This window comes from Nicotiana attenuata, chromosome 7 (genome assembly GCF_001879085.1).
Source record: "Nicotiana attenuata strain UT chromosome 7, NIATTr2, whole genome shotgun sequence".
NCBI classification, from domain to species: domain Eukaryota; kingdom Viridiplantae; phylum Streptophyta; class Magnoliopsida; order Solanales; family Solanaceae; genus Nicotiana; species Nicotiana attenuata.
The window spans coordinates 85,325,398-85,336,449 of record NC_031995.1 but is presented as its reverse complement, the minus strand read 5'-3'; positions in this window follow the sequence as shown (position 1 = coordinate 85,336,449).

The window sequence follows — 11,052 nt, the reverse complement described above, 5'->3', positions numbered from 1 at the left end:
CCCCAATTGTAGCACAACAAAAACAAATGGAAAAGGGGACACATTATTAAGCATTCTCAACAAACCTGCTCCATGCACGACCATAGAGACAACAAAAACCCACACGGTGCAACGAACACATGAACAGGGTGACCAACCAGACCCTCCAACACTAGGTATAACTCACAATGTTACTAATAATGCAAGTGATATCATCCTCGCCACTATTCTGAAGAGGATGGAAGAAATGGTGAATAAAAACAAAACGCTTAGAGATCAAATAAAAGAACACCAAGAACGAGTTGACAAGATACCGGGCACCCCTAAGCTACTGCCAAAGAGGGACGCCGAGAGATTCATAGAGTAGTCGTATAGCGAGGAAGCAGCCCTACATACCATACCAAAGCCTTTAAAATGCTATTGTATCTCAGGATATATGATGGAACGACCGACTTCGAAGATCACATGACTCATTACGTCACCATCGTGAAGGGCAACAACCTCACCAAGGAACAAGTGTACTCTATTTTGCTGAAGAAATTTGGCGAAACCCTCACTGGAGGGGCATTAACATGGTATTCACAGATACCAGCTCGTTCCATAGAAACATTCGAAGAAATGATCGATAAGTTTGTGATGGCGCATGCCGGGTCCAAGAAAGCCAAAACAAGAGTAAACGACATCTTCGCCATCAAAGACTTCTTAGGAGAGGGACTTCCTCGCCCGATTCAACAAGGTAAGGATGACCCTACCAAATGTATTCGAAGGGATGGCAGTCGTAGCCTTTCAGAATGGGTTGAGTAGAGAGGGTTCAAGAGCGACTAGAAAATTGCTGAGCCGGTTAATGTAGTACCCCCCAACCACTTGGGATGAAATCCAGAATGGTTGCTGTGTCGAAGTCTGAGAAGATGATGATGACCTCAACAGACCGACTCGAAGGCTCGTCTCGGTACAAGCCAAACCCAGGAAAGAACAAAGAGATAACATAAGGAGATATCACCCGGTCTCACGACCAAACAGGGAACGTCATCAGCCATAGTTAGCTAAAAAATCTGCCACAGCATTGCCCTCCCTAAGCACATGGTGGAAGATCACATTAAATTGATCCATCATCCCCTTAATTCTCTTCATTTCTGCCACAATGCACCAAGGAGGATCCTATTCTCATTCTTTAATCCTCTTTATAACTAAGGAATCAGTTTCAATTATGAGAGGATGCAACTCCTTTTCCACACGATATGCCACTCCTTCGACTATGGCCCTTGCCTCAGCTACAATATTGGTTGTCTCATTTATAGTATGTGCCCTTGCATACACCAAATCTCCAACATTGTCTCTTACACGAAAGACAAATATGCTTGGCCCTAGATTTCCCCTTGAAGCTCCATCAGTATTACACTTGTACCATCCCACATGAGGCACTTTCCAGGTTACTCTTCTAGTCAAAACAACAGGCTTATATCCTTCAAAAACCTTGATGGCCACAAGAAGGGATATGAGGAAGCCAAGGATATCTCACATTTGCCAAGTAGTGAAGTGTATTATTGACTTTATGAATCACTCTATTACATGACACTGCTCCACCATTTCTAAATTCATTCCTCCTCTTCCACAACTCCTAAGTGATAATGGACCCCGGTTTACTTTTTGTTAATCGTTGGGTATTCGAATTTTATTAATTTTGTTGGATTCCGAGACGTGGACACGGGGTTTACTTTTTGAGTTGACTTTTTGACTTTTGTTAAAGTACTTAGCTTTTTCATATGAAATTGATTCCTATAGCTTGAGTTGATTTTGTCGAGTTGTTTGTGGCTAGATTCGAGGCGTTCGGAGGCCTATTTGCGAGGCAAGGGCTTATTCTAGTGGAGATTTACACGATTTGAGGTAAGTAACACTTCTAAACTTGGTTCTGAGGGTGAATCCTTGAATTATGTGTTGTGTGATCATTAATAAGGTGACGCACATGCTAGGTGACAGGCGTGTGTACGAATTGTGACTCAGTCGATTCCGTGGAACTGTATAGTCATCTTATTTGAATATTATTACTGTACTCTATGTGTTAGAGACTTTGAGCTGTGATTTATGTTAGAAATCATGTTTAGGCTATGTATTGGTATTATTGGGACCCACAACGGTTGTTCTTCTGCTGTTTAGTTATTTGCTTAAATTGGAGTTATGTACTCACACGGATTCACCATTGCATATCATATCTCAGTCTCTGTTACCATTTATTGTCACATCGTGTAGCATTGTTTTGGGCTTATTGGCATGAGTGTTGTGAGCCCAAGAGACTGGAGAGATTGATGACTGAGTGAGGCCAGGGGCCTATTTGTGAGTGATATTGATGGGATCAGGCTGTGCGCCGCAGCATGTACTATTGACTCATGATGGGATCGGGTTGCACGCCACAGCAGGTATTACTCATTCATGATAGGATCAGGCAGCGCGCCATAGGAGATTTTATTAGCGTACGGGCGGGATCCACCCCTCCGGAGTCTGACATACTAGCAATGCAGGTATCGTATAGTGCTGAGTGACTGAGTGCAATGAGCGAGAATTTGAGACAGTCAGATTGAGTACTCCGAGAGTGTGAATACATAAGGTTTTCATTGTGTTGCATCACATGTGACATGCACATTGACATGTACATATAGAGATGTGATATTCCTCATATCAGTCATACTTGGCATATTTTATCTGTATTGAGCTTAACTGTTAAACCTGGAAGCATGTCTACATTCTTGTACTGTGTACCAATAGATTATAAGTTTCTCTGAGATATTATTGTCATATTTCTTGTCATATTTGTACTGTTTAAAAATCTGTATTTGGATTGTATTAGTTGAGCTCGTCACTGCTTTCAGCGCAAGGTTAGTCTTGTTACTTATTGAGTACATTGGGGCGATTGTACTCATACTGCACTCTACATTTCGTGTGCAGATCTAGGGACTTCTGGGCATGGAGGTTGCTAGTATTGGAGCTTATTTAGTTCGGAGACTATCGAGGTAGCTACCTTGGCGTTCGCAAACCTTGACTCTCCTCCTTTATCTTTTAGTTTTATTTATACTGTTCTACCTTCCTAAACAGTGTTTCAGTAGTCGGACCATATTATTGTATAGATGCTCATGTAACTAGTGACACCCGAATTTTGGGGGATATTGTATTGAGTCGCGGTATTTTCTTATCAATATTTATGAGCTTTTTCTCTTAAACTTATATTACTATGTTTTCCAAATTTAAAAATGCGTAGTTTATTGTGATTGTCGGCTTTCCTAGTATTGCAATAGGTACCACCATGACATGTGAGATTTGGGTCGTGACGGAAGGAACGTCTCTCAATTTATAAAGGCCACAACCTTTTTCTCCAAGAAAGGAATCCGCTAATTATGAAAGAGATCTATATTTTCCTAAAGGAAAAGTAAAATAATTATGGTTAATATTATACTCTTCCTTCAAGTAAAAGAATAAATCCAAATAAGGTAAGAAAATCAGGACAAATTCCTAACAAAAATCAACTCGGACCCATGTGGTCGAAATCCTAAATTAAGATCAAATCTCGATTACTCATTCACCCCCGAGTCCGGATATGCGATTTGTTTCGAAATTTGACCTTAGTTTGAGGTATAAATCTCAATTTTACAAAAATCTTAAATTCAACCCAAAATTCCCAATTTCTGTTATATAAATTTTAGATTTGATGATGAAATTCATTAAAAAGCAGTTAAAATTTAATAAAAACAAGTTAAAGTTACTAACCTATGAAGCTGGAAAGAAGTTATTCTTCAAATTTGCCTCTATGGAGTCTAGGATTCAAAAAAAATAGTGTAAAACGAGCTACGTTCCGAAATTCTCATATTTTATCCAACTGCAGGCATCGCAATTGTGAAGCCTTATTCGCAATTTCGACGTCCGCAAATGCGAACCACTGATCGCAAATGTGATTAGTGTTGAGCCTTCGAGTTATCGCTATTGCGACTCATCCTTCACATTTGTGAAGGTCCCTCAATCGCAAATGCGGACCAACCTTCGCAAAATCCAAGTTGTGCCCAGCCTTCCAGTGTTGCAAATGCGACACCAAAGTCGCAAATGCGAGGTCCCTCCATTTCGCAAATGCGACTTGTTCTTCGCATAAGCGAAGTCCCCAGTCCCCTGTCACGCTTTGCAAATGGGAGCCTGACATCGCAAATTCGAAGCTTGCATTTGCGAACAGGTCTCTGCAAATGCGAGACATGCAGATTCACAACACTAGATTTCATCAGCTATGCCAAAACTATATACAACACATGCGAAACTCATTTGAGCCCCTCGAAATCCAATCCGAACATTCACACAAGAGTAATAACATCATATAAACTTGCTCGCAAGCTCAAAATATCAAAATAACATCTAAAATCAAGAATCGATCATTAAAACTTAAGATTTTTAAGTTCATAACTCAATTTTTTAACTTTTCACATAATATGCCGAAACGTCCTCTGGTCACCCAGGACCTAACCAAACATACGTACAAGTCCAAAATTATCGTACGAACCTACCAAAATCGTTAAAATATCGGTCTGAGGTCGTTTACTAAAGATATTGATCGTGGTCAACTCTAGCCATTTTTAAAGTCAAAAATCATATTTTCTTTAAAATTTCACATTTAAACTTCTGAAACTAACACGGACCACGCACGCAAGTTATAAATCATCAAATCGAGCTATGAAATGTCCCGAAACACAGAAAGGGAGCTAGTACTCAAACGATCTATCGGGTCGTTACATAAAAGTTCTACAACAACAAAACAACAACAAACTAGTAGAGTCCCACAAGTGAGGTTCGGGGAGGGTAGTATGTATGCAGACCTTACCCCTACTCTTAGGAGGTAGAGAACATATTTCCAATAGAAATTTTTTAAAGTGAAAGTAAATAATATAATTTAATAAGAAAATAAACACTTTAATGAACATATTGAGTCCCTATTTATCTTTAAAACAGAGTTGATCGTAAATCAGGGAGAAGCTATTGTATATTAGAGGACTATTTCAGTTAGTAGACAAAAGATTTTTACAACTTTTTCTTAAATTGATTCTCTTCCCTGCAACATTGTATCAGCAGAAGATGAATTATATAGATCTGAATGTCCCGCTACTAATTTAAAGAGAATAAAAGAGAAGCATTACACCAGAAATGGATGACTTGCTACTTGCTCTGCCCCATTATTAATCTGCAAAAATTAAATTTTGCCCTGCTCTGCTCTGTCTTGCCCCGTTTAAATGTTAACCTGCCTGCCCATTATGTTTTTGCCTGCCCTTCCCTCTTCTAGCCATCTCCCATTGCCATTCCTACATTCAGTTAGTTATGGTAGCACGATGGAGGATATGTAGACAATCAAATACTACATTCAAATTTGAATACCCAGTAAAAATTACATTCTTACAAAAGTATATCGACCATCATATCTTTACTCGGTGTGTCTGTATATTTAGCAACTCGGTGTGTTGTTTGTATATCACTATGTATAACACATCAAATAATGTGTATATCAAAATGTATATCTTACCTTTATTTTCCGTCTTTGTATATATTAAGATGTATATCAAAATTTTCTTTTTCTTTTTTGTATATCTCAGCATACAATATATCTCATGTATATCAGTGATATCTCATTACATCATGTTTATCTGTTATATCCATGAAAATTTGTGTTATACATAAGATATACAATATAATATACACGGGCCATAAAAAAATTTTGTTGTATACACGATATACAAAGTGATATACACTGACGTCCTTAAAAATTTGTGTGTGATATACACTGATGTACACGATATACAACGTGATATACACATGTCGCAGTTGGATTTTTAGGTCTGATTTTTTACCTGAAACCAGTCTAAATCACTTCTAATCTTGCTCAAATTTTATATATATCCATGTTTAGGTATTTTCAACCAATTTCAATCAAACCCACTCGTTCAATCCAACCAAAAAAGAGAAGAGAGAAGAAAAATAAAGTTGAAATGTATTTTTTCTCACTTAGTTTTTGCTTGTGATTTTCTCTGATGTGAGATCAACCTTACATTTTCATCCCACTGATTTTTTTTGCATAATTTGCAAGAATGAGGATGCATTCACCCATCAACACCAAAAAATTGGCCATGTGACAAATAACACAAGAAACATCTATTTTCAAATTAGTTGGAGGAACTTTCTATTCGTTCAATTTGGATTGTACTGGAGACACGAGAAACCAAATGGGTTTACATTAGGTTTGTGTCTATTATGGCAGTGTCAATCGGTACCTTTGCTATCTGCAAAAGTGTTCGCTCTTCGCTTCTCCTCATCTCCATGAACCCATAATATTTTTGAAAAATGTATCAACCATTACAACTTCCCAAAGATTATCAAATAACCCATGCCCTTCCAAATACAGACTGAAGAAGAAAATTTGCTAGATTGAAGAAGAAGAAAAAAAGAAAAGATTGGAGAAGAAATATGGGAAGAGACAAGAAAAAATACGAGGAGAGAGAATAAATAAAAAACTAGGGTTATTTAGAATTTGGCTATATAAGGCCAATTTTTTAGGGTTACCTTTACCAAACCTAATATAGGGTTAAAATATTGTCAATTCTCTTTAAGTGTTGTCATGCCATGCCATTTTTTCTTAATTCTTTCAAAAATTTTGATGCAAAAAGCACCTTGATTTGGGCTTCAACTGAGAAACTAATTCGTATGTGGGCCTGTCCAGTGTGACATTTTAACCATATCTTCTGGCTCATCCCTGATGAGTTACGTTGTAGAAACCCTAGAAGCTCTCTCTATATAATAAAGGGCACACACGAGACTTTGCATATCTCGTGGTTTCTTCGCTCTATTCGTGTTCTCATTTTCTTTTTCCTCCATTATACTTTTCTATTCTGTTTGTCGCAGTTTGCTTTTTGTAAAATTTAGTAGTAATTTTAAGAGTCATGGTAGAAACGTAGATCTGTGCACAATAAGCCGATGCTCTGGACAAATATAAATGAAGGAAGCATGGTTATGTGCACAGAAATTGAATTATTGAGTCGGCATGTCTGCTCCCTCTGATTCCCTAATGATTTGGGGGCCTGGTTTAGACTCACATCTTCTCTTTGCCGAAAGCTAGTGCTTTACTTTTGTGTTTACTGGATCACTTTTTATTCTCAAAATTTCAGCCAAAATTCATAGCTCTCAACCTATATTCTTAAAATTGCAATATCTTAATTTTTAGGAGTCAACATAGGTAGAGATCGACTTGTATCTTTGAGTCACATATTATAGGGAGGATCTGTAAATTATCTTTTCAAAAGATTTTTAACTATATTACGTTTTTAAACAGGTATCTAGTCGTAGCTTCTTATTAAGTAGATCTGCGTGAGATTATAATTAGTGGAGTTGGTGTAATGTGGATTACAGAAACTACTTCTGTCCCATTAACTGACTTAATTTTAATCTTGGATAAAATTAACAAATAGTAATTACTTTTCAGCCATTGTTAATTTGTTATGGAAATTCAAATTCTGTAGGTAAAATACCAGTACATTATCTTGTGAAATTTGCAAGAGTGATTATGTTTTAATTAAGGGTGAAAAGTAATTGAAAAATACTAGCTTTCATGGAGACTCAATACATATACATTGACATGTGAAATTTAACTAGTACATTGTACTGTGAAAATTGAGAACTTTTGCGACTATTTTCCAGTTACAAGGCTAAAAAAGTAGCTATCGCTGTATTACTATTGTCTTTTTAAAACAAAAGTTATTATCCCTTTTACAATTCTTTTGGGTTTGAGAACGAATAAGTTTAGATTCATTTGTTTCAATTACAATAAATTTTCTTCCTTTTAATGATTATCCAAGCTAAGTAGAATACTCAAATATCTACACTTTATTCGAAAGATATTATGTGTTAAGCTCAACGGATCTTACAATTTTGATTCAAATTTATAGTTTCATAGTAGGCTATCAGGAATTTGGAGTCAATGGTTTACCAGCTAGGCAAGTCAATGTTAGCTTGATTATTTAATCAATTTTAACAATTCAAATTAAACATTAATAAAGACATTGAAATAATTTGAAATGGAATAATAAGATACATATGATGATATATAAACCTCTCATGGAGTTTGGAGTTACTAATACATGGGCAACTATAGTACTACACATATGGTTTGAAGCAAATAAAACTTTTTGAGACTAGATAAATAGTAGAATAGATAAAGAAGGGTATTTTAGGGTTACGAATGTTGTATAGTTATAGATTTTGTTGGGATCAACATTAGTTAAATAGTGGAATAGATAAAGAAGGGTACTTTAGGGTTGCCAACATTGTGCAGTTATATTTTAAGTTTTTGAATATAGTTGAATTCGAGCAACACAACACTACATGTTGCTGGGATCAACATCATTAGGTGTGTTCATGGTTCGGTTTGGATCGATTTTTCCTAAAAAGAAATCAAATCAAGTAAGTCGATTTTTCAAATATTAGAACCAAACCAAATCAATTAAGTTGGTTTTTTCTCGATTCGGTTTATGTTTGGTTTTGTCGGTTTTTTGATTTTTTTGGTTATTTGTCGGTTTTTTTCTTAAATATAAGATATATACTACCAAATATATATTTCGGCGATCACATTTTCAACGTAACACTATCAAATCAATTGTCCTTTGAGAAATCTATTATTTATCAAGATATATTGATGATAATTGAATCAAATAGTGATGAATAATTTAAGGACTCAACTAAAAATATATTATTTTTAACACAAAATGGATTCTTACACTTAACAAAAGAAAATTGCTAATTAAATTAGAATGTAAAGGTAAAGAACTATACTAAAAGTGCAAACTATTATTCCCTCCGTTTCAATTTATGTGAACCTATTTTCTTTTTGGTCCGTGCCAAAAAGAATGACCTCTTTCCTTATTTGGAAACAATTTACCTTTATGCAATGATTTATAGCCACACAAAATATATGTGTCTCATTTTACACCACAAGTTCAAAAGTCTTCTCTATTTTCTTAAACTCTGTGCCCAGTCAAATGGGTTCACATAAATTGAAACGGACTATATTTACCATAAAGATTTTGAAACTTTGTATAAAAATAGTAATAATAAATTTGAAATAGCTACTCTTATAGTCGGTTTGGTGTTTTCGGTTTTTTTTTTATTAAAACCAAAACCAAACCAAATTTGATTGGTTTTTAAAATTCAAAGCAAAACCAAACCAAACCAAAAAGTATCGATTTTTTTGGTCGTTTTGATTTGGTTTTCGGTTTTTCGGATTTTTATGAGCACCCCTAAACATCAGTATTCTTACAAGTGTAGAATTTTAGTATGAGTACAATCGATATAATGTACTCCGTAAGTGTCGAGCCTAATATTGATGAGGTAGGATGAGGCTATGAGAAGATGTACTCCGTAAGTGTCGAGCCTAATATCGACGAGGTAGTGATGAGGCTATGAGAAGATACCTACGTAAAATTCTATACGGAGTATATATATATCAACAAAATAATAAGTAGAACAATAAAATATTAACTGAAAGTGGATATACGAAAGGGGAAATATCATAAGAATGGCAAATACGAGATCACTAATCTTCTGAAATAAACAATAATGTAACCAAGTAAATCATCAATTCGGAAATCAAATAAGGCAATGAAATAAAGATGGCACGGCATCACCCTTCGTGCTTTTACTCTCGTCCTCACCATGTAATATGATAAATAAAATGACACGGCATCACCTTTCATGTTTTTACTCAACCTCTCATAATATGATAAAGGCAGAATAGCCTAAATGGCACTTGTACTTCACCCACTTTGTCATGCCGGTCCCCAAACTTACATATTTGCCAATTGAACACTTATACTCATTCAAAACATGAATAATAAACGCTTATCCAACGTGGCTTATCCTATGTGTCATATGTGGCTGCAGTGCGTGATTCACACGCCTGTAAGGGGCGTGAAGACAGTAAAAAAAGCCCTAACGGTAATAATTTGGCCTATTTAACATCCATCTTCTTCTTTGTACCTTATTCTCCATTGTTGAACATTGTAGAAGCTAAATTTAGCAAATCTGATGCCTTCTTCTTTCTTTGTTAGCTTCATAGAATTTTAATTTCATGTGAATCTTCTTTGCCCATCAATTTTTGCAATCTCCTTTTGTTTTGAAAGTGGATTTTTTTCTGCTTCTCCTGCAACAAATACGCTATTGCCGCCTCTTCTCCTTCAACAATGAGGATGCAACCTTTGTGTTATTGTGGAGTTGCTGCAGATCTTAAAATGTCACGAACACCCACCAATCCTGGAAGGAGGTTCCTGGGCTGCCGAAGATATGAGATTGGTGAAGGTTGTGGCTTTTTCAGATGGGTTGATCCTGCGATTGAGGAAGAACAATACAAGACTCTTCTTGCGGCTCTTATTAAGAAGAGTGATCGATGCCATTGTCAAAGAAGTCAAGGAAGGTCGAAGTTGAGAGTTGTTGCTATTATAATTGTGGTTGTACTTGTTCTAATGTTAGCTATTATGTTATTTGATTAGGATTGATAGTGCACTTTGTTATTTCCTGGGTTTAGGCTACATATTTTGTGTTGATGTAAAATTTTGTTCATGAAATATATTGACAAAGGCTCCATTACAACAACAAGTACTGGTTTACAAAACATCCAAAATAAGGGAGTTGGTTTACAAAATATTGTCAATGATAGGCAATCAACAAAAACATACATAATGAAGTAGCTTTACAAAATATTGTCTACCACAGTCAACAAAAACATAGTAAATATCAGTTGAGCACTTCAATTAATGTCTGTTGTGGCTTGGCTGCTTGGTGTGGATTGTGTAACTGGTGTGGCTTGAGTGGTTGTAGCAGACTTTGCCCTTCTGTAACTCTGTTCTTGCAGCTGCCTTTGTGTAACTGCTGGTCGGCCCTTCCACTTTAGTCCAGGTGGTTTGAACCTAAGTTCAATGTTGGTAGGAGCAGAACTTATGAGTGTAGAAGGATTGTGTACCACTCTGTCAGTAGTTCCAGACTGCACAAAAATAAAACGGTTGTGAGTGAGGG